This window comes from Lissotriton helveticus, chromosome 9 (genome assembly GCF_964261635.1).
Source record: "Lissotriton helveticus chromosome 9, aLisHel1.1, whole genome shotgun sequence".
NCBI lineage: Eukaryota > Metazoa > Chordata > Amphibia > Caudata > Salamandridae > Lissotriton > Lissotriton helveticus.
In genome coordinates this window covers 662,762,033-662,786,794 of record NC_136070.1, presented here as the reverse complement: position 1 = coordinate 662,786,794, position 24,762 = coordinate 662,762,033, and the positions used below count along the sequence as shown (strand labels likewise).

Below are 24,762 nucleotides of genomic sequence, written 5' to 3'. Positions count from 1 at the left end.
CCTCCTGCATCCCTTTCTCCATGGACTTCAGAATGTTAAGCAAGTCCTGATCCGATGTCGTGGCGGTCGGTTCCCTCTCTTCGCCCGCCTCGGTGCCGTGGTCTTTGCTCCGTGTCTGTGTGAACGGCAGCTTTGATTGATTGCGGTCTGGTTTCCCCATAATTGCAATTCCATGGAAGGGCTCCGCCTTCCAACTGCGCGGACAAGGCCGCAAAGCCCGGCTGCTGGGATCGTCGCACCCCCTCACGTCTGCGGGCAGGTCTTCTGGCCGTGGTCTGGTACCCATTAGCCCCCGGTTGTGCTTCGCTGCGTCACACCTGCTTTGCTGCTGCGGGGGGTAAGCGCTCCCCAGTTCGTATCTAAGGGGGCACTCCACTGTTTCAGAATGCCAGGGAGGGAGTTATATCATTAGACACCGCACCACGTGGCGTGTAATACCCCTCAATTTAGCAGCGCTGATGTGGCTCCCCAGCTCAGGCGCCTCTCTGTGTCCTCCGTGCGTCACTAAGCCAAGCAAGCACGCCCCATCCACGCTACGGCGAAGTGCGAGTGGGGGGGGGGGCGGCAACCGCCGCTTACCGTCCTCACAGCAGTTGTCTCCGGGTGGCGTCCTCCACCTTCGCTCCGTAGGGGCAATTGTCACCCGCCCTGGTCGCGCCGCAAGATTCTCCCTGCACGATCGTGTGTCTTCAGCTAGGGTCGCTATGTCCGCGGGTCTGCCCGGACCGCCCGCGCCGCACGTCGGGTTACGTCGGCGGGAGGCTCCGGCAGGCAAGCCCGGCGCTTCTTGGCCCTCCAGGCGGCGCAAGTTACTTCCGGCCAGATTCCGCAATCGGGCACTCCCAGGGTCCACGTTAGGATCGCTGTGTAGCCGGCCACCGTGGCTCTCGACGTAGTCGGGTTTCAGTAGGTTTCAGCTTCCGCAATGCAAGGATAATTGAGGATTATGTAGTCGGCTGAGCGGAGCCTCAGAGCTACGCGTCCATCTTGGACCTCGGCAAGCTCCGCCCCCCTTTCCTTGTGCAGTTTTTACCCCCAACTGGAGAAAAAGTACAAGGCACTGGAGTCCACACCACCATGCCCAACTGCGAACTCAAAACTTGACTCCGCCATTGTGGCAGTGGCTCAACAGGGATCAAAAAATCCTGTCACTCATCATTCACTACTCCAGACAAGGTCCTTTGTCAATAAAAGCTGCAATTGTTTTGGCCAGGCTGCTCATTGTAGACAGATGTAGCATGACATCTTGCCCCTTATCAACCTCATCCTGGGCAACAAAAAGGAGACAACTCAGACCATTGTCGAGGATTGCACCATCATCAACTCGGAGGTAGATGTTTCACATGCAGGTGTCTTCCTGGTTGCAGGAACAACTATTTTTCATAGTTGGGGATGGCTTTGTTCAAAAGTCTTTCATCCAAAAGTTCAAACAGAAATCGTGGATATGCCTTTCAGTGACCAGACTTTGTTTGACAACCATGTAGACGAAGCCCTACAAAGCATCAAGACAGACATGGAAACAGAATTCTCTCTAGGAGTTTTACAGTACAGATACCACACATCTAGTCCTTTTCATGGCTGAAGAAGATCTGAAGTCTTTAAATGAGAATTCATCCAGTATGGAGGCCAAGTAAGAACTTGGTATCCTTCAAGAAAAACAGGGTGTATGAACCAAAGTTATTCCTCCGACAAAGGCCATCGCCATGGCTGCAACAGAGCATAGCAAAGAGTAAGGGAGCATCCCAACTATGCTCCCATATAAACCAGAAGAGTGCTTGATGTTTCTCACTGCACTCCGGATCTTTCTAACATGACTGAAGCTGGTAGCTGCCTTCCTATGACAACACCACCAAGTATACCTGTACTTTTACGACTGTCTCTTCAAAGTCCCATCAATGGAAGAAGGTCATGCTTCTACAGCAGCCTGCATTACCAATTCTGCAAGGTAGGGCTGACTTGAAACATCCAAAAGTCCTCCATCCACCTAATCACAAAACTCAAGTTTTTACAGGCCATCTTGGGTGCCCAGCTGGGGAAGGCCTTCCCTTCCCCAGAGTGAAAAATGCGCAGATGTTAATAGAATTTGTTCTGAGGAAACTGTCTCAATCTGAACATGTAAGTCTGTGTTGGGTCTCATGTCATCTTGTATCTTCCTAATGCCCTACCACATACTTAAAATGAGACCTATACAACAGGAGCTGGATATTCCGTGGAAGCAAGCAACTCGCTCATGAAATGACACACAGAGTTACAAGCAGGCAAAAGCAGACCTTGCAGTGGTGAAGGTGTCTATCAAGTCTTAATGCAGGTCTTTTCTCCCAACCAACAATGATCAGATTGATAATGATCATAGGCACTTCAATGGAAGGGTGGGAACCCCATATGCAAAAGCAACAGAAAGCCTATGGTGAGAGATGGAAAAGAACCTTCTCCACATGCACATGCTGGAGCAGCGGGACATCAGGCTACACCTGCAATCGTTCCTCCAGAAGTTAATAAGGTGCTCTGTATTGATCAGGACAGACAACACAACCATGATGTTTTACTTCACAAAAAAAGGTAAAACAACATCCCCCTTTATATTGGAAATCCTAAAGGACTGGGCCATTTCCAACAAAGTGGACTTTGAAGTGGAGATGCCTCCCAGGGTGCCAGAATGCCAAGGTAGGCATGTTCGGCCGTGCCCTTGGAGGGTTCCACAAGAGCGAACTCAATCAGGACCATGTGGAGTACATCTATTGGAAGTGAGACAAACCGATGATGGACCTGTTCGCCACTGTGAAGAAGAAGAAATGCAGGTTCCACCACAGCAGGATCAGTCAACTATGGTCCAAGGGACATTGGCTTTTAGATGACCTCGTTCAACATCTTTGCTTCCTTTTTTCCGCACTTTTCTCTCATCCCCAGGGTGCTGAAGAAGGCAAAAGCAGATAGCTGGTTGCTAAAACTGTTTCCCCTGGTATGACCTCATTAGTTTTGGTACAGCGACCTACTTAGGCTGCCTGTGTATCCCCCAATACAATGAAGAACCATTCTGCCTCTTTCCCAGGCACAACAGAGAGATTCTCCATCATGACCTGAAGTCACTTAGTCTGACGCCCTGGTTTCTGACAACTTAGAATTTGGCCATTTAGACATGCCAGCAAATTGTAGGGGCATTTCAACCTATTTGCATGTGCCTTCAACAACTAAGACCTATAATGCTACATGGAAGAGATTTAGGACAGGGGACTTTACCAATTTCCAAGTGGCCCCTCAGGTGCCACCATACATGCTAGAGGTGACCAGGAGGGGTAGCAGATATTTGTAAGTCTGGGCTTACTTGGTTGCAATTTCAAGATTCCAAAGAACTGAAGACTCTTCCTTATCTTTGCTTTCACAGAGAAATATAAAATAATAAAACAATTCATGATAGTACTTTTTAGAGTGCTCCTCTGTTAAAGCACCCTCCAGTACCTTGGGAACTAATTACTTTGTTGAATCAAGTTAATCTGCCTCCTTTTGAATCCATGCGTAGCGCTCACTTGACATCTGTTTAATTGAAGAATGTACTTTTGCTCTCTCTCCTCAGCGAGGAGGATTGGAGAGCTTCATGTTTATAAAATTATGGAGCTGTACTTTCGATATTCCAAAGATAAGGTAATCATGCGTACCGACCCAAGATTTATTTCTAAAGTCCTGAAAGACTCTCGCTTGAATGAACCTGTAATCCTTAGATCTTTCTTCCCTAATCTATCCACTACTACAGAAAATGTCCTTGCAATTGTGGGTTGTCCTCAGATGCTTCATGTTTTACCTGGACAAGATAGGACTTATGTTGTTCAGGTCAGTAATTTGATCCTTCGACTCCAGTAAAGAGACCTCCTGCCATCCAGACAAGGCATTGCACGTTGATTATCTGCTGACATTACTTGTGTCATAGCAAGCAAAGTGCAGGCTCCAGGGCAGAGTGAGGGTGAAGTTCAAACGTGGCAAGAACAGCAGCAGTCGGTGCTGGAGTACCTTTACTTTACATTTGCTGTACAGCCACATAGAAAAGCAGACATACTTTCACAAAGCATTACTCTCTGTATGTGAATAGAACAGCTGGCTTGGCAGTGGAGCAAGCAGTTCTATGCAACTTGTTTCAATAATATGAACTTGCATTGCTTTTTATTCAAAAGTATTTGTACTGCTTGCTATTCTGATTCAAGCATGTGAATATATGAAAGACCCAGTGTTGGAGAAGGTAATTTGTTACTTATCTATAACTTCAGTTGTCCAACGTTGGTATCATAATAGATTCAAATGTGACCCTCCGCCCTCCTCGGTCAGAGGCTCACTTCTTGATATATACCCTTCACACTTAGGCTGTGAAATTTGAGTTACATTGGCCGCTAGGGGTATGTTTAAAGCTCAAGACTTCCACATAAATGCCTGAAATTCAAGTTGTTGCATAATAAATTATTAAACAATGATGATCCACTCATGTGACTCTGTGAAAGCAAACAACACAGGAGAATTGGAACATAATGTTTTATGAGGCATCGTAGTACAAGAATGAACACTGCAGAAGATAAGAGATAAATGTTAAGTTGTTTATATTTAAAATGTTCTAATTTTAGACCAGGATGTGGCTCAAAAAGAAGTCCTTCACACTAGCAGTCAGTACAGTATTGGATATCAAATATACTACAGAGCTGGGCCTAGATTTTCTAGGTGGCAATCAAGACCTTGGTTCTGAAGTTACTCAACTGTTCCTTGAGCTCTGTCATCCCACCACCCCTGACTGTTACCTCTTGGGTAAAGATAAATTGCTTGATTTTTTTTTGGGGGGGGGGGGGAATTTTGGGGGGATTTTTTTAAATTAATCCTTTGGAAATAGAATTTGCTTTGCGTGTTGTGAAAAAAAGAGATCTATAACTGATCAAGAGATATTATTGAGTTCTTACTAGAAGAGCAATTGCCTTATTGTAAATCATACTTTAAAGGTTGTGGTGAGCATTGTCGAAAGTTTTTGCTAAGAAGCATCAAGTTTCAGTTCGGAGGCTGAAGTTGAAATTATAGATGAGATCAGAATTAATTACCTGGAATATCTCCTGTTCTTTTCAAATTGTCACAACAGAACCAGCACAGATGGGGACTAGTATCTCTGGTCCCAATCCTCTTAATCGTTTATTAGAGGCTCATATATTTATTAGCGGTCTGCCACATTCTAATATATTATACCCAGGTTTCATTTATCAGTGACTGCCATTCTTTTTATGGTAGATCAAAGTGATACTGAGTTGTTGGATTCCAGTTTCATATTGAGTTCATCCACGAATTTTCAGTGATCGTGAAAGTTTTTTGAACCCATTTAACTTCCTGTGTTGAAATCTTAAAGAAAATGTAGCAGTTTTCGCAAAAAGTGGCAATAAAGAAAGAATCTAGAGGAAAAAAGAAGGGGATTTTGTACCAAAATGAAGCGACCTAAGAACTACTGCCTCACAATTTTCAACAAATATATTCAAATATGAATTTTAAAAAAGTGAACCTGCAAATTATGACATGCACTAAACAGTCAAGATGACGTACACAGAAGTAGACCTTAAGTATGATTCCTTTCAAGGCTTGGGTATAAGGCTTCAAGAACGATGCTCCCTCTCAAGATCCCCATCATCCTCCCTATTGGGATTTATAAATCCAACAATTGTTTGAGGCCACTGAAACCAGAGATGCTAGTGGTGTCTGGAGCACGAGACCCAGAGAAGAGCCTCAATCAGGACGAAACCTGTCTTAGGTTGTTTGTGTTCCAGTTCAGGGAGGACCTGACATAGCAGTTTGGGCTTGACTGTTCCTATTGGAGCAGGGTCAAGCCTGAGTTTCAAGTTTAGTTTATTAAGAAAAATTGATTTAGACCTCCTCAGTGATCAACAATACACCCATTGATAGACAAACATCTAAAATATTATAATGGTACAGACACATTACAATAAATATAATATAACATTTACATTTTTCTTACAATATCAGGAAAAAGCTCTTAAAAATGTAAACATAGAAAAACATATTTGTTCATTTTGGGGAGGAGTCATTAAAAATACCAAGTCTAGATGAATGTTTAAGTTAAAACATTTAATTTAAAGGAAATATATCGGGCAAAGATAAAGTACATGAAAAAGGCTTTGGATACCCAAACCACACAAGATACATTTAGCGAAATCAGCTGGGGCTCTTTCTTCTCACCAACAGGCAATTAGCGTAGATACCTCTCCGAAGCAGCAAAAGATTTTTCACATTATGTGATATTTGATGGGAAAGCTAAGGTGTGCTACCATACTATTAAACATTTTTAAATTCATGCCATAGTCTTGGTCATGAGTATAGCCTAGTTTGCCAACTTGAACTTACAAAAAATGGCATAGCTGACCAGTAGTACACAATTCTAGAATGCCCATATCACAGTTAATGAACCCTAACGCAAAGGACAAATATTTTGCAAATGTACTTTTATAACCCAGGCTTTCTCAGACTTTAATTAGAAAGTTCCTTTAACCCCTTGCATGCTGATGACGGCCCCCAGCCGTCATGCACTACAGTGCTCGTGTGCTGATGACGGCTGGGGGCCGTCATGACTGCACCCGCACTGAAATCTTCAGCACAGGAGCAGAATCGCGGCAGCATGGAAGGGGTTAAGGACTGTGCAGGTGCATGGAAGAGCTAATAACCCCATCAGATTATACTAGCAAGTGCTTTAAAGTAGGTACTGTAGGACCACGTTCAAGTCCAAGATAGTACAGGTATAGATAAACTCAGATTACAAAATTTGTTTAAAGTCTTACCTTCATACAGGTTTAACAAGCATTGACATAGCCAATAGGTCTTGCCTTTGGCACCTTATAAGTGTTTAGCCAGAGCTATTGGCTTAGCCAATATGTTAAAGCTATGTTGTAGAGCAATGTGGCTGATGGCAATTTTTTCAACATCTTGAAATGAGTGCCGCTCGTAGCGGTGTGGTGTTCTGAAAACCAGTGGTGTTTTGGTCTTTACCTGTGCCCCGGCAGCATCGGACCAGCGGTTGGGAGGAAGAAGACGGAGTGGGACTGCGAGTCCCAGGAGTGTTTGCAGCGTGCTCAGCGGCCGCACCTGGAGACTCTTCCCGATTGACCCCGCCTCCATCCCGGGTGATTTCAACCACGATTCGCCGCCCCCGCTTCGCGGGAGCCGCTCGTAGCGGTGTGGTGTTCTGAAAACCAGTGGTGTTTTGGTCTTTACCTGTGCCCTGGCAGCATCGGACCAGCGTTTGGGAGGAAGAAGACAGAGTGGGACTGCGAGTCCCAGGAGTGTTTGCGGCGTGCTCAGCGGCCGCACCCGGAGACTCTTCCCGACTGACCCTGCCTCCATCCCGGGTGATTTCAACCACGACTCGCGGCCCGGTGTGGGGTTCTGAAAACCAGTGGTGTTTTGGTCTTTACCTGTGCCCCGGCAGCATCGGACCAGCGTTTGGGAGGAAGAAGACGGAGTGGGACTGCGAGTCCCAGGAGTGTTTGCGGCGTGCTCAGCGGCCGCAGCAGGAGACTCTTCCCGACTGACCCCGCCTCCATCCCGGGTGATCCGCCCGCCCATTGACTATAAGACCACGCCCCCTGACGCGCATCGCGAAATGCGCGCGGGACGGCGCCGGGCGAAGCCCGGGCCAAGGGCGGGCCCGTTGTAGCCCGTTAGAGCCCGGGAGAGACCGGACCGGGCGACCTCTCTGGCCCCTTCCTGTTGGAAAAGCACACTTAAACTCTGAGACCTCCGAGTGCTCCGCCTCGCCGGAGATTTAGACACCCCAGGATTAACGGACCATGACAACAAGGGAGACACGGAGTAAAGCAACGGCTACGTCCATCATGGCCCACAGGTACTTTGGATAGCTTCCTTATCAGAGCTAATACTGTTGTAAATAATGAACTGTCGGCTTTAGAAAGACAGATAGCAGATGGCATTGAATGTACTAGCCACCCCCAACCACTAACTTTAAACACTGCACCCCCAGAGTTAATGGAAGCCTCTCACCTATCCCTTTTGGATAGTATTGATCAAACTATTGATGCTGTCTTACAACAGCTAAGGTCTTCCTCAATTTCTCAACATGACTCAACAATCTATACTAGAAGTCACCCCACTTCCAACATCTGATCCAGCTCCGGACCAGAGTGAAGGGAGTGAAACAAACCTACCTCATGCACGGGGCCTACGAGAGTGCTATTCCCAAAAGGAAAATAACTAGACAATCTAAGGCGGTTAAAAGGGCAAAACTGGATCACGCCTCTAGTACTGTTGATAATATCCCTGATATAATGGAACCCTCTTCTCTCACGACTGTTAATGAAATTGTGATTCCAATACAGCCTTCCCAATTGCCTGTGTTTGGGGAGGCGGGTCCATTCATTTTTGGTGAGGTGTCTTGTGGAGTGGGGGGGATCAGTCTACATCACTTATTGCCAATGTTATGCGGAAGCTTTTAGAACCCATTCTTGTGCGACTCGATTGTATTGACACCAGATTGCAAGCAATTTAAAATGGCACTGGGGCATTGAAGGAACAACTAAGAACCTTGGTTAATAGCTTTGATGTAACAATAACGAATGTGGGGAGTTCTCCTCACTCTAATCTAGCTACTATCCCAGACACAGGACTTACTACATCACCTATGACAATAGCTGTACCTATAGTTAGTCCTTCTACCCCTGTCCCTGTTCCTCCTCTGAGGCAAGTCCCCCCGGTGCCCCTAGTGTGGAAGTCAAAGCTACCCGTGACAACAATCCCGCCAAGGCAAGAAAAAACTCAAACCAAGATCGCCGACCGCCCTGCCCAGAATGCCCCCTCTTTAGATCGCTCACACATAGTCAATCTCCCTCCAGAGGCGGCAGCCCATACAGTAATCTTGGCCGGAGTACCGGAACTCTCCACCTCTGTACCAGAACCCTTTGATTCCTTAAGAAACAAGGTGATTAGCTGGCTAAACATCCACAGACCTTTGGCATCAAATTTAAGAGGGGAAGTACTAATGGTCAGGCGGGTTCCTTGGGTCGGGCATACAAGAAAGGAGATTAATGGTGATTGTATTTTGGTAACTTTCAGGGGTTCTCTGATAGCTCTGCATATTACTAACTGGCTGTGCAGTTCGGGAAATACTATGATCCAACTGCTACCACTGTCCTTCTTTTATCCGCCTAGAAATTATAATCTGCATCCTAGGGTCATTGATGGTTGGACTAGGGTGGGTTTTGCCATTGATGGTACTAGGTATAGGCCCACACGGCACGAAATGCCAATGCAGAGTCACTATCTCCATCCCAATAGGTACAGTTGTCTCGAAGAGGTGGATTGACTGCATCGAGATGTTTCTAAGGGAGGAAGCGATAGGGCGGTGCCTTCTGCAGCAGTACTAGAGATTGCTCCGGACATCACTGATGTTGAAGATTCCCCCGTTGTCCCTGTCCTTAGTGGACCGGTGATTATCATTATTTCAGAATCCCGCACAGACTCTTCTAAAATTACCCCTGATTCCCATCTATTAAAAATTCTTTCCTGGAACATAGCGGGCCTAACTAATAAATTGGCTTGCCCAGACTGGGGTTCATACATTGATTTGAATGACATATGCTTGTTCCAAGAAACATGGGCATGGGAGGAACAACATCGTTTGAGATTCACCTCATTTTCGGTTGCTGCTAAATGGGCGGGTAAAGGTCGCCCGTCCGGGGGGTTAACAATTTGGGTGACAACCCATTTGGGCTGTAGTGTTAAAACCATGGACACAGCCACAGATGATGTCCAGTGTCTAATCTTGGAATGGTTGAATAGATTTAGACTGGCAGTGGTTAATGTCTACTCAAGACCTATGAGTGCCTCGTCCGAGTCTGGAACCATTAAGGAATTATCCTCCTTTTCATCTAGCATCCCCGAGGGTCTTATGTATGTGGTGGGAGGTGATTTTAACTCTCAGTTCGAACCACTTGACGGTCTGTTAGATGCTATAAATCAGGAGGAGGATGATGTCTGGGAAATCCCACAAGTATCAGGTCCCTCAGCAAGAGCATGGACCCCTCTAGCTCTACAAATTACTTCACTGATGTTGACTCATTCGTTAAGGGCGTGCAACGGGCGTTTTAAGTCTGATATACCACCCGCCTTCACTTTCAATCAGTTAGGGAGGAGGGCACGCCTTGATTACATTTTCGTGGAGTGCAGGGCTTGGAAAAGAATCCTAGATTTTAGAGTCACACAGAGGGGGGAGAGCGACCATAACCCATTAGTCCTAGATCTTACAATCCCGGGTCCCGATAGGGCCATTCTATTGCCCCAACCTGACATTCCTAACACGTCCACCCTTTCAAGCAACAGACGCAGGATAAGATGGGACACGTTGGCTAAAAATCCCAACGGATTGGCCAATTTGTATACCCAGATAATCCCAGTATTGGAGGACGTTGCTGTACTTAAGGAAGAGCATCCTTTTGAGACTTTCTATGAAAAATTGGGAGAACTACACACTGTAATACTAAGTACAATAAAAGAAATTTTAAATCCTATAGGACCAACTAATGGAGGGCCCCATAGGAACCCATCCTGGTATAATAAGGTTTGTAGGCAGGCGAAAGCTGACCTCCTAGAGGCTCTAAAGCAGAATAATAACAGGGACCTCATAAAAGCTAGGAGACAAGTATATAGGAACCTTATACGTTATGCCAAGGAGGAATGGGAAAGTGAGAAATGGGTAAATGTAACCACTGCACTCGCGGTCAAAGATGCGCGTACGTTCTGGTTAATTGTGAGTACTGGCTCATCTGACCCAGACCAGGCAGTAACACCTAACATCGCTCCTGAGGTATGGGAACAACATTTTGCTGAGCTTTATAAGGAAGATACCCACGGCACACATGCCCACACGATGGACATAGTAAGCACTCTGGCCCCTGATCCCCATGACCTTAAGTTTTCTCTAGCTGAGGTCCATGCGGCCATAGTTAAGCTCCCAATGGGAAAAGCCCCAGGGTTGGATAAGGTCCCGGGGGACCTTTTATTTATTTAAAAAAAAAAGTTTTATATAGCGCTGGCTAGACCCGGAGGTATCAGAGCGCTTTACATGAGCATCAGATCATAGTTACAGGTTACATCATTACAAAGGTTACACAGTACTTAGAGAATGGCAACATAGTTACATGTAAGGTAGAGATAAACAATAAGCACAAATACATAAGGGGAAAAGCAGGCAAGGTGAGAGATTCCGGGGAGGGGGGGTTGGAGCACGGGATGTAGACAGATAATGAGGGCGGGAAAGGGGAGGGGCGGGTGAGAGACACAGCATGGGAAGAGGAGAGGAACGGTGATGGGGACACAAACCGGTAGACGAGTCAAGGCAACGTCCAAAGTCCAGTAAGGAGTGATCCCAGGACAGACAAGGGGAGAGGTTCAGGGGAGAGAGGATAGGAGCTAGGGAAGAGACAATAAGGTGAGACGAAAAGAAATCTGTCTAAAGACCGACTGGGTAGGTGACGACCAAGGAGGGAATCCACGGCCCATCTCCCCTATAGCTAAACCAAGTAGCTCCATCGGGCGTCAGACAAAATAGTTCAGTCTCAATACATTGAGAGAGGAGGGAAGGAGAGACATAAGTAGAGGGAGGATGCGGTAGGAGACGACAGGAGAGACGAAAGGAAGTATAACTATGTGGTTCAACAATAAGCCAGAAAAGATCAACAAGTAAACATTATATCAAACAATCAGCAATACAATTAGGGGAGGAGAGAAAGGAGAGAGAAAGTAGTGGGGGTAGAGGAGGAGGGAAAGTGAGGATAAGGGAAGAGACAACCGTAGAGACAAGAGGAAGTCTGTCTAAGGACCGACTGAGTAGGTGATGACCATGGAGGGAATCCACGACCCATCTCCCCTATAGCTAAACCAAGTAGCTCCATCGGGCATCAGACAAAATAGTTCCGTCTCAAATAAATTGAGAGAGGAGAGAAGGTGAGATATAGATAGAGAGAGGATGCGGGAGGAGCCGACAGGCGAGAAGAAAGGAGGTGCAACAATGTGGTTCAACCATATACCAGAAAAAGATCAACAGGTAAACATAATATCAAACAATCAGCAATACATTAGGAGAAGAGAGAAAGGAGAGAGAAAGTAGTGGGGGTAGGAGAGGTATGAAAGTGAGGATAAGGGAAGACACAACCATAGAGACGAAAGGAAGTCTGTCTAAGGACCGACTGGGTAGGTGACGACCATGGAGGGAATCCACAGCCCGTCTCCCCTATAGCTAAACCAAGTAGCTCCATCGGGCATCAGACAAAATAGTTTAGTCTCATTACATTGCGAGAGGAGAGAAGGAGAGACATAGAGGGAGGATGCAGGAGGAGCCGACAAGAGACGAAAGGAGGTGCAACAATGTGGTTCAACCATATACCAGAAAAAGATCAGCCAGTAAGCATAATATCAAACAATCAGCAATGCATTAGGAGAGGAGAGAAAGGAGAGAAAAAGTAGAGGGGGGTAGGGGAGGTGAGAAAGTGAGGATAAGGGAAGAGACAACCATAGAGACAAAAGGAAGTCTGTCTAAGGACCGACTGGGTAGGTGACGACCACGGAGGGAATCCACGGCCCATCTCCCCTATAGCTAAACCAAGTAGCTCCATCGGGCATCAGACAAAATAGTTTGGTCTCAAGTGGCGGGGGAAGAGGTTCGCAGAAAAACAGGGTGGGGACAAAGGGCAAGGGCAGGTGAGGGTAGAGGACAGAAGCTGGAAAGGGGGGAGGGTGGGGGGGAAGGGAGAGGGGGGAGATAAGGTCAGTAGAGACGCAGAAGCATCTCTTTATAAACAGGCACCCGAAATATGGGCACCTTAATTTCAATGCAGTCCTTGGGGGAATGGCACCTCCCAATACTTGGTTGGGAGCTGTGCTAGTCCCAATCTTCAAGAAGGGATCACCTCTCCTTCCACTCAACTATAGGCCAATCAGCCTAATAGATGTATCTCAAAAACTTTTCTGAAGGCTGATTTTGGACCGTCTTTTAGATTGGGTTGAGGAGGCAGAAATCCTGAGTGATTTTCAGGCAGGCTTCAGAAGGAAAGTGTCCACAACTGTCCAGATCTTTAGATTAAACATGCTCTACTGGAAAACGGTCAAAGTCCAGGGCGGATCGCTTTATACTGTTTTCGTTGACCTCCGTGCGGCCTTCGATTTGGTCCCACGGGGGAAACTCTGGAGCGTACTGAGGGATTTAGGCATTCCATCCCCCCTCTTAAACATGTTAATTCGTCTCCACTCTCAGAACTTCGCGAGGGTAAGGTGTGGGAGCCATGGCATTTTGTCATCTAGCTTCCCCGTTGGCAGGGGGGTAAGGCAGGGTTGCGTTTTGGCACCAACCCTGTTTTGCCTCTTTGTCAACGGAGTAAACAACCACCTGAACTCGGTCCCCAATAGAGACGTTCCAAGGCTCGCTGGTGAAGGGATCTCTGCGATTATGTTCGCAGATGATACCCTGTTGCTGGCTAAGACACCAATGGGCATACAGCGAGTCTTGGATGCATTTGTCTCATTCTGCCATGACCAGGGATTGGAAATAAATAAATCCAAAACGAAGTTCATGATTTTTAACTCACCGAAAACAATCCGCCCGAATCCTGCTATAGGAGGTGTTCGTTTCGAGAGAGTCCAAACATTTGAATATCTGGGACTAACCCTAAATGAGGATATGACTTGGGTACAACACCAGATCAAAACCCAACTAAAACTCTCCCAAAAAGCAGGTGGGATTCTTAAACTTCTGAAGCAATCAGTCTCTAAACCTATTTCTCCCCCCCTTGAAATTTATAAGATGCAGGCACGGGGAGCGGTGATCTATGGTGGTGAGCTATGGGGCTATAACTGCCACCCTGAAATTAACACTATAGAAAACCGGTTTCTCAGGCAGCTGGTCTCCTTGCCAGCCAGCACGCCCCTACTTCCCCTCAGGATGGACTTGGGACTCAGACCCCTTAAGGAAGAATTGAGACTTAAACCCCTTACTTTCTAGAGACGTCTTTGGGTAACACCAGAACTTGCCAGTTACAGGCGAAAGCTCGCAGAACTTTTAAAAACACCAAATGTCTGGAACCTGCCCTGGCTGAAATACATTAGGCAAGAATTCGATAGATTGGGATGCTCTCTACTATGGATGAACCCTGAAGAAGCTTGCAGTGGTCTATCCAGACGGGAATTGGTTAGCCTGTACTATGATGTGGGCTACTTTACATTGGCAAAACTGACAGAAAGATGAAGTTGAGACTCAGTGAGCACAAAAGCCGAATACGCAATAAAAGTTTAACATCGCCTCTCACACAGCATTGGATCGAAAAAAATCACAATATTGCTCAGTTGCGTTTTCAGATCATTGAGTTAGTTCCACAGAGATTGGGCATGGACAATGTAAAGATACTTCTGCAACGAGAAGCTTTCTGGATTCGGAAATTACAAACGATGGTTCCGTCAGGATTGAATGATAAAATGGAGATGTCGTGCTTCCTTTAAATTTGACCCGGGGAACATCTGCATATACAGAGTCACGCACAAAAATTCTTTCATTACACTAAACATAGTTACGCAATAGTGACCACATAAAATGTTCATGGGATTGTCCAGATAGGCGTTAAGTTTCCAGTAGATTAACACTAATGTTAATGAGGTTTCATGTACACATAGATTGTAAATAGGCAGGAAAATGTGGCAGCAAATGTTTATAACGCAAGATTATGCAGCAGCAGTATGCATATGCTTTATTCATATTTTCACATGGACTACAATATGTGTTTAAATTGATGCACTGATTTGTGATAAAATCCAAGGTTTGGGTGTAATATTCACATGCACTGTAAGCTTAGATATTAGTTTTGTTAATCGGAAGAACTAACCACACGCACATGCAGTGTAGTTTGAAATATCATTCAAAGTCTTCCATTTTTTCTTTGAAAATGCTTTATTAAGCGGGAACACTGACAACATCTCACGCTGTATTTTAGAGATGAATATGGTTGGAGTTTTTTGACGACATTGGAATCCGTTTTTTTACGTTTTTTACGTTTTTCATATTTCGGGATTCTTGATCTTACTCACTGTAAGAGGGCGAATTTCAGGTAGAGGCGCGTTTAAAAAAAACAATCGACGCTATCCTAGTAGTCTGTTAGCTATGTTTACTGTTTAACCTACACGAAGGTTAAAAAGTAAGATAGGACTATCGCATCAGTGAGAGGCTTCACTTGACAAACGAGACGGCTGTGGAACGGTCTTTTACTGAACTTCACTTTCAATGGACGGTAAGCTTCGATTTGCAATAATGCGCAGTTTCATCCTTTCGGATCTCGGTTTATTTGGCGGAACCTTGATAGAATTATTCATTATTTTTTCGCAGTGCACACGTGAAAAAGGCAGCGAGATCGAAACCTGCACGTTTAGACTCGCAGGTAAATACATCTTTGTTGTGTATTATCTTAGAAGCGCAAGCCCATAAATATATATGTGTACTGACATTAGCCGCTTGTTTACCACAGGTTTTTTCTACGTGATAGCAAGCTTCATATTATACGCAGGTGAGCTTCACCTTGTTATTTTTTTGAAAAAACGCATATGCACTTTATTTCGATACTGGACGGTCATTCGGGTTTCTTTATTACTTTTTCCACATTATAGAACGGTCATCAGCAACGTCCCTGCAGGTAAAGAATTAATTGTCGTGAGGTTGTTTGAATAACTTAGAGCACAATAGGTTAACATTGCTAATGGGAGTGGACATGTTTACACACCCTAGTTTTGGTTTTTTTCAGATATCTGTTTGAAATGCTCACATCAAGTAGACACAGGGTACATATTACCTCTTAGGATTTAGGTAAGCTTTGATAAAGTGCAATTTTGCTGACATAAAAGACTAAACAGTGTTTAGCTTGCATGATTAATATTCTCCTTGTTTGTATCCCCCCTTTTTTTACAGACCCCTGACGAAGGGGCATTGTCGCCCCGAAATGCATTGGGTTGTTCTCTTTATTTTTTGTTTGTAAACCTGTGTTTGGATTAGGTTATGTATAATTTCATGACATTGTGAGAAAAAATGTTGTATTATAAAATTGATGACACTGATGATTATAGTTGTGAAATATAATAAACTGCATTAGACAAAATGCACATAATGGTTTAAAGGAATAATTCAATTCACGTAGTGCGTACCAGAGTCCCAGTGATTCACAACACTGGGCCATATACATGGTTTGGGTACCAGTGGGCAGGCACTAATCTGGTACAGCACACTTATCGTTTAAACGTTCTAAATTGTATAAACACGAGTGCAGAACCCCTTTCTCATTCATATAAAACTGGATCATTGACAAGATCTTTTTTGGGTCAAAAGGACTACTATAAACTAGAGCTTGTTTTTGACATCATTAGCCCTAATGGTCATAGGAAGCTATATCTCCAATGGAGATACGACTCCCTACCGATAAGGGCCCTGACCTCACGCTGGCATCCTAACGCCCCCAGAAATTGCCCTGCGTGTGGTGTCGAAATAGAGTCCGAATTACACATACTATTCTTTTGTCCTTCCTATAAGAACTCTAGGAAGAAGTGGATTATCCCTATCTGCAAAAATCTGGGTATCAGGCAGTGTTCTCACTCCTATCGAATACTAAAAACAGATTTGTCCCCAATAATTGTTTTTACGGTTACGAAATTCCTGGTTGCCATGTGGAACACTAGAAGAAAATTTTGGGAAAATGAGACGCACTACAATTGTGTAATTTCCCTAAGGTGTTCTGTGGTCTGTGATGATCTGAGGCCTTTTCTGGGGGATAGTCTGGAAAGTCCTATGATTTGTGGTTTGACGATGTATTTTAAATAATTTTAACACCGGAACATATTTTCTTTAACAATTGTAATGATATATGATGTTTTATTGTGCACTCTTTTATGACATTTCCTTTGTCGAAATAAAGATGAAATGAGAGACAAATAAAGAAGTTGTGTGTGTTTTTGTTGTTGAAAGTGAGATAATGTAAGTAAGTGCGAGAATTGGTAAAAGTAAAAGAGGGGGACTAGATAGGGTTTGTTATATAGAAAGTCAATGTAGGAGATATTAAAATAGATATATTGAAATAGAGGATGAGTGTGTGGGTAAATATGAGATATAGAAAGAGAGAAGGTAGAAGAGTAGAGACTGAGAGAAAAAAAGAGTAGCATGCCGGAAAAAAAAATGGTGAAAAAATTGTGAAAATATCGCAATTAGAGGCCTATATAAAAAAAACTAGATATAGCTTTTAATTGTTGTGCCTCGTTACAGCAGGACTGCCTCCATCCTGTAGCTTCGAGGATACATGTAAAAGAAGTGTAAACAACTGACATTGAAGTGAGACAGAGACAAAATAAAACTTACTGATGTGCAAAGGTTAACTGAAACCTGCATCTCCACCTCTGTACACCAAATGTAATCCAATAACTTTTTGTTTTAATATACGTAATAATTTTTCTCCCTAAATCAAAAATCCTTTAGCCTTTGCTTTTTGCGGAAGTTTTTTTATATATTGCAAACTGAAGCCAAAGGAATCAGCACACTTTACAGGAGAACCAGTTACATTACATACAAAAACATTTATTTTTACGCACGGGAGATTAAGTAATTTGCCCAAAAGCACAAAATATGGATCCTCCTGTCACGATTTAAAGATGGTAAGGTAAGGTAATTTTTATTGTGCATAGTTAATTAAAACCAGTGCAAACATTTTACAAAACAGATTAAAATATCATAAGAGAAGTTGTTTCTTTAAAACGTCATTAAAAGAGCAAACAGTAAAAGCCCAATCTAATGTCCAGATGCATTACTTTTAGGTAGGAGCAGGTATCATTGAGTTCTGATTAGCGTCTGTATGTTTACTGTGTAATGTTATTTGGCAGTTTCTGCTCAATTAGCGCAAGGACTTTACATACCTGCAGTTCAGTTTTGTGTTTGCAGGGTTCAGACAAGCCAGTACTGCTTGCCTTCTAGTGCGAGTTCCTATCTGTTTAAGCTGGTCCTTTAAGAACTGTTGGCGTACTGGCCTAAACTCTTGGCAGAGGCAAGTCATATGAAGTATATCGCCCTTCTCTGTGTTGCAGAAGGTGCAGGCATCGTGGCCGTTGCTCCTGAGCCATGGTGGAAAATGCTCTCTAGTAGGCAAGACCCCTAGTCTGTATTTCAGAAACTTCAGTTTTATTGTCTTGGAATAACCCTGGCTGAAATATGGTTGTGGTGTCAGGGATTTATGAGTTTATGGTCATCCATGCATGATTTCTTTTAGCAAATGACTATTTATCCTCTAGTAGTGAAAGAGTTTTGACAGTTTTCCAAACCAGTTTTTTGAATGCTTTGTGGCCGAGTTGCATATCCCAGATCGCGGTTAGTTTGGTAGCCCCCAAGGCTGTCTTCAGATAAGATCTTGCCTGAGATACGTCCCTGCTTTGTATGTCTTGCCATAACAGCACATTTAAAGTGTTAGTAGTAGCAGAACGAAGTTTGTGGCAGCAGATAATATAAGCTCCCTGTCTTGCAAGAGCTTGTTTTTGTAATCCAAATTCCAGCCTGAGTTGGGCGGGCGATGTATAGGACGGGAGCGGAAACATTGTTCGGTGGGCTTTTATCTGGATTAAGTCCAGATTATTGGCATCTCTCCCACGTAGAGCCTCACTGCCGTAGCAGATGGAAGGTAGTAGCTTAGCCTGGATGATTTTCAGATAAGGAGTCAGAATTGGTCCCATTAGTTGGTTAGCTATGCTTTTTAATGTGGCAGCAATACAAGACGCTCTCCTTTTTGCTTCCAGCTTTTGCTGTGAGAATGAACCGTCTTGGTCGAAGATGACTCCCAAGTATTTGTAGTCCGAAGCTGACTCAATGTTTTGGCCGCCCAGTGTCCAAATCTTCTGAGGCTTTTTGTGTAAGTTTATTGACATAGTGCGAGTTTTGCTCAAATTTATTTTTAGTTTATTTTCCGTGGCATAACTATGCATTTGAATTAATAATTGCTTGAGGCCGATGTAAGTATGGCTCAGTAGCACGACATCATCTGCGTACAAAAGGTCACTCAGGGGTTTCCCTCCCAGCCTCGGGGAATGGGAATTGCAAGTGTTTAATATGCCTGGTAGATCCGCCATATACAAATTAAACATTATTGGGGCAAGCACACACCCTTGCTTAAGGCCTTTGGTGGTGCGGACTTTAGATGACAGATGTGTGCCGCCTCCTAGCTTCACCTGCACCCAGGTGTCAGAATGGAGAAGCTTCAGCATACTTAACGTGGAATGCGGTATTCCCCATTGTGCCAGTTTCCTCCAGAGTCTGTCTCTCTCAATGTTATTGAATGCCGCACTGAAATCAATGTAGCACATGTGCAGAGGCAATTTTCATATTTTTGCTGCATCGATCATTAGTGAGATGGCCAGAATATTTGTAGTTGTTCCAGTGTTTTTCCGGAAGCCGGTCTGGTTCAATGGTATAATCTCATTAGAGTCCGCCCATGAAACAATCTCCTCTAAGATTGTACCCGCAAAGTATTTTGCCTCATTGTCGAGAAGGGCTACTAGACGATAGTTGTTTGGATCCATTTTATCGCCTTTTTTATATATGGGGACAATTGTCGACCCTCTCCAGAATTCTGGGATTTTATTTAGAAGTCTAACTTCCCAGAATAGCGGCTGCATAATAGTGACCCATTCTATGCTCTTTTCCTTGAATAGAGCTGGCGGTATGCCATTGGGACCTGGAGCGCCTTCTTTTCTGCCCTTGCGAATTTGTTTTGATATTAGTGTTATTTGCTGAGAGGCTGATGCAACCATAATACTTTCGGGTAGGCCTTGCTCCTTCTTGATCTGAGACTCCGACGAGGACGCTGTGTGGTGGGGCTCTATTTTGTTGGATTTTTGGGCTCCTGCCTGTTCCAGGTGGTTGTTGAAATGACTGGAGAGATGGTTAATCCATGTCTGTTTCATGATGTGCGAGCCTGGTTCTTCATATTGTGGACGCAGAATCCTATTCACCGATTGCCAAAAGCGTGCGCTATTACTGCTTTTGGTGTCATATAGCAGTTTTGCCCATGTTTCGTTTTCAGCCTCTTGTTTTATGTTCCAATTTGTGCGTTTGAGGTCCGCTCTTTGTTTCCTCAGCTCTATCCGAAGGTTTGTATTCACGGCAGATGATCTTAGCTTCCGTAAAGTCGAGTTAATTTGTTTTTTGTGTGACCTTAGTTGTGCTCTCTGACCTCTTTTTAAGTTGGATTTGGTGCCCTTATTAGGAAGATTGCTTTTTTGGGTGGGCTTGGTTGCCAGATCTCGTAGCAGAGACTCTGTGTATAGCTCTCAGTATTGGATATGCCCAACCACATTTGATTGTAGCGTGTTATGTAATTTAAGGGCAGTTTCTGCCAGAGTTGTTAGATTGGTTGGCGTGCATTTAAGTCTTTTTTGATTGATCGAATGAATAGCCCCTATCATTTTGTCTGGCTTAAGTGCAGTGGGCGTTTTTGCCGTTAAATGGCATTCCTGGGGGCGGTGATCACTTTTGCCCTTGTCCCCCATTCTAAATCCCAGGATGTGGGGAAATAAGGCCAAACTGGCAAATGTATAATCCAGGATGGAGCTCGCTGTTTGTGAGTAGAATGTTTCTACAGGCGGAGAGTCGGTGGAGAATCTTCAGTTTAGTGCCCATAGATTATGATGTTCTAGGTCTTTGAGTAGAGCATTGTTTAAATACTTTTTCCTACGTAGCGGGGAGCTTTGTGGAGGTATGGTGTAAATTTTGTTTAAAGCCAGAGCCTCTTCTTCTGTTGATGAACCAAGCAGGTTTTGATTGAAATCCCCAGTCAAGAGGAAGAGTGGTTTTTCCATTTGAGAGACATACTCCGCTAGTTGGTTTGAAATTGAGTTAGTCATTGACTCTATGTTTGGGGTGGACATATGCGTTAACCAGGCAGATCTCTTCTTCTTTGTTGCCGAGCTGTAATTTTATCTTTACTGATAAAGTTGTCGATGTGGAAGATTTCATAAGAACTGCCGATGAGATTGTTGTGTTAGATATGTATGTAGCCAAGCCTCCTGACTGGTGACCAAATCTGCTGACTCTAGTTGCTGCCGATGAAAAGCAAGTGAAGCCCGTGATGTGTTGTGTAGATGTTAACCACGTTTCTTGCAACATAACTATGTCAAATCGAGAAATATACTTTTGAAAGTCCGGGTCATCCATTTTTGATAGGCCATTTATATTCCACGAGCAGATGCCTATAAGTGGCACCCTGCCCTTTTCATCGTCTATTGTCTGTTGGTGGCATCAGGCCTCCTCGGGGCGTAAGAAGATTGTTCGAGACAATATTTCTCTTGTAAATGCTTGGTTTTGATGAGCGGCTCCCCTCAATATAGCTTCTGTCCGTTCCCACGGTCTACATGTATTGTTGTTTGGCTGGCTTCCTCTCAAAAGTTTAGTCGTAGGAAGGGTGTGGGACTGATAGACCTTCGGCATTGGCCGTCGCCCTCTTGTTGAGTGAGCTTCTAATACCCTCGGTCTGTCTTCCGAGCATTGCCACGATGTGTTCTTTCTTTTTATGGGCGAGCTACCCAAGGCACCTCTGAGGACGCTAAGAGTGTTTGCCTGTATTGCCACTGGTTCTGGGCTTGTCCTCCTCTGTAGTGGTGCGGGATAAGCTGGTTTTGGTAGAGGAACTAGCTTAATGCCCCAGGACTTAAATTGCTCCACTTCTGCTGCAATTAAGTCTGCAACGATACTGGCGGACCAGGTGGTTTTGGTTGCCTCTGGACTATTTGGGTTTTTGGCAGGCAGGAATTCAACAGAGATTAAGTTGTTCGAACTTATTCCCTCCAGACTGGGAATATGTTCCATTAATTTGAGAATGTTGCCGCGATTTAGCATATCATGCTGCCCTTGCGACATATACTCCGGAAGGAAGACCAGCATCTCCGTTGCTTGGTTGATGCATCTTTCCTCCTGATATTTTTTTGTTGTGTAAAATGTTAGAGCTGACGAGCCCTGAGCTGAGGGAGCTTCATGAGTTGCCGGGGTTGTGTCTTCGCCTTGCCGGTTGGCTGTGTGTGTTGTTGCTTTAAGAGGGAGCATTTGCGTTGGTGTTATGTATGTTTGAGAAGACCAGTTTGTTTGGGGATGCTCAAGTTGGCCTGGATCCAGATAGATAATCTTAACTAGTGTGTCTCTAAGGTGGTCTACATGAGTTTGGCTAAACGTTTGGCCAGTCTCTCTATTCCTGTCCCCAACCTCAGAATTTAACCTGAGTGGGTAGTTACTTGCTGATGGGGTATCTTGATTGATAATTGCTTCAATTGGTTCCTTTTCCCTTTGAAGCGGAGGATCCATAGTATGCGGTGTTGGAGCTCCCAAGTGGCCATCGAGGTCCCTCATTATCATGTTCTTGTCACAGTTTGGCTGTATGAGTTGTTTGGTCTTTACTGCCATGTCTCTGTATGTGACTGTTTGTTTAAAGATGGGTTCCCAGGTTAAAATTCAGCTGCTCTGTTCGTAATATCCCCATACAATTATGTCCAAAAGGTAAGAATTTCCACGTTACTGCATTAGATATAGTGTAAGGGCTGCAACAGTGTCAATAGCGCAGCAAGTTCGGTTTCTAGGCAGTCAAGTGACCCTTCATTTTTTTGGTAACATTTGTTTAAAAACGTACATTTCCAGATAAAACTTGTTTGCCTGCACACGTGAACTGAATGCTCCTGAACTGTGTGAATTTAAACAGTTAAAATAGGTAAACAAGTTAGGCTTAAGCATGTCCCGCCTAAGCAACTACAAGTACCTTTAAGTGCTGTCAAAATTATGCTAAAGTGAATGTACATAGCTGTCTTGTCTCGCGCCCGCAGTGACTTACTTAATGCAATTCCCCCCCAAAACAAATGCAGTCTGTTGTGTGTTCAAATAGTTGGCAGCAATAGAGATAGAGGTAGAACTATTGTATGGTCTATACCAGAGTTAAAACGCAGTCACCATAACAGTCTGGCAATGTTGAGTAGTTGCTCAGGTTAGGGCAAACCACATTAATAGGTTATACAAATATTAATTAAAAGAAAATTGGTGATCAGTCACAGCTTGCTGAGCTCTGAAACGTTGCATAACAATTGTCAACAAATTTAATGTTGCTTAAGCCAAATTAAATGCCGTTCGAAAACTGGAACAGAGCGACTGAAAATATGTGCGCTGGTGTTAAGGCAGATGCATGCCGATCCTAAACAAAGCACAAAATGCCAAATGCGGATATAAATAAAATAAAAACATGAAACCAATTTAAAAAAGAAAAAAAAGTTTCTCAGAAGCATAGTGCATAACAGTTGTAAACCTATTAAAACAATGCTTAAACCAAATTAAATGCTGAAGGAACATCAAAGCATGAAAAAGCTGGTGTTATGTCTAGCAACTAACGCAAAGAGGTGCGCGCTCGTGCTGCAAATCAAAACAAGCCTGAGACGGAGGCAGAGGGGAAATCACGAGAAATAAAAACAAGCATTTGCAATGCAATAAGTCTCGCATTAGGAAAGTTTGAGCAATTGGTATTGTAAATGACAAACATTTTATTTATGTGTTGGTTTTGTAAATAGCGATATTAATAGCTTTGTCATTTACAATGCCAATAGTTTCAACTTTCGCAAACGTGACACCTATAGCATTTGTAATGCAATCTGTGTTGTATTTACAGGACTTAGATGTATTAATATTACAAATAACAATGTCTGAGGCAGGTGTAGGTGTCTGACCCAGGAGGGGTCCTGGATCATCACCTGTGTCTGACCCTGGAGGGGTTCTGGATCATTGGCACAGGTGAGTGTAGGTGTCTGACCCTGGAGGGGTCACTGGTGAGGGTGTCTGAGGCAGGTGTAGGTGTCTGACCCTGAATCACTGGCACAGGTGTAGGTAGGTGTCTGACCCTGGATTACTGGCACAGGTGTAGGTAGGTGTCTGGCCCTGGAGGGGTCCTGGATCATTGACACAGGTGTAGGTAAGTGTCTGACCCTGGCGGGGTCACTGGCATATGTGTCTGACCCAGGTGTAGGTGTCAGGTACAGGTGGGGATGCTCGGCACGGCAGGATACTGAGGGATCTCACCCCGGAGGGGTCCTGGATCATTGACACAGGTGTAGGTGTAGGTGCCTGGTACAAGTGGGGTGCCCGCCTTGAGAAGGATACTGAGGGATCTGACCCTGGAGGGGTCATGGATCATTGGCACAGGTGTAGGTGTCTGACCCAGGTGTAGGTGCCTGACCCAGGAGTAGGTGCACGCCATGAGAAGGAGAGTGAAGGATCTGACTCTGGAGTAGTCATGGATCTCTGACGCAGGTGTAGGTGTCTGGTGCAGATGTTGGTGTCTGGCACAGGTGGGTGTTTCTGGCATGGACAGGATACTGAGGGATCTGACGCTGGAGGGGTCTTGGATCACTGGCACAGGTGTAGGTGTCTGACCCAGGTGTAGGTGTCTGACCCAGGTGTAGGTGTCTTGTACAGGTGGGGTGCCCGCCATGAGAAGGATACTGCGGGATCTGACCCTGGAGGGGTCATGGATCTCTGACGCAGGTGTAGGTGTCTGACGCAGATGTTGGTGTCTGGCACAGGTGGGGGTTTCGGGCATGGGCAGGATACTGAGAGATCTGACGCTGGAGGGGCTCTAGATGACTGGCAAAGGTGGGGTCATCTGGGTATGTCTGGCATGGCAGAATTCGAGGGAACGGACGCTGGAG

At 44.6% G+C, this 24,762-nt stretch overlaps 1 protein-coding gene across 2 annotated transcripts in view; it reads left to right on the top strand.

Moving 5' to 3' along the window:
• PACS1 (phosphofurin acidic cluster sorting protein 1) overlaps positions 1–24,762 on the top strand; it is a 1,445,983-nt gene that overhangs the window by 650,163 nt on the left and 771,058 nt on the right. The window lies entirely within an intron of this gene.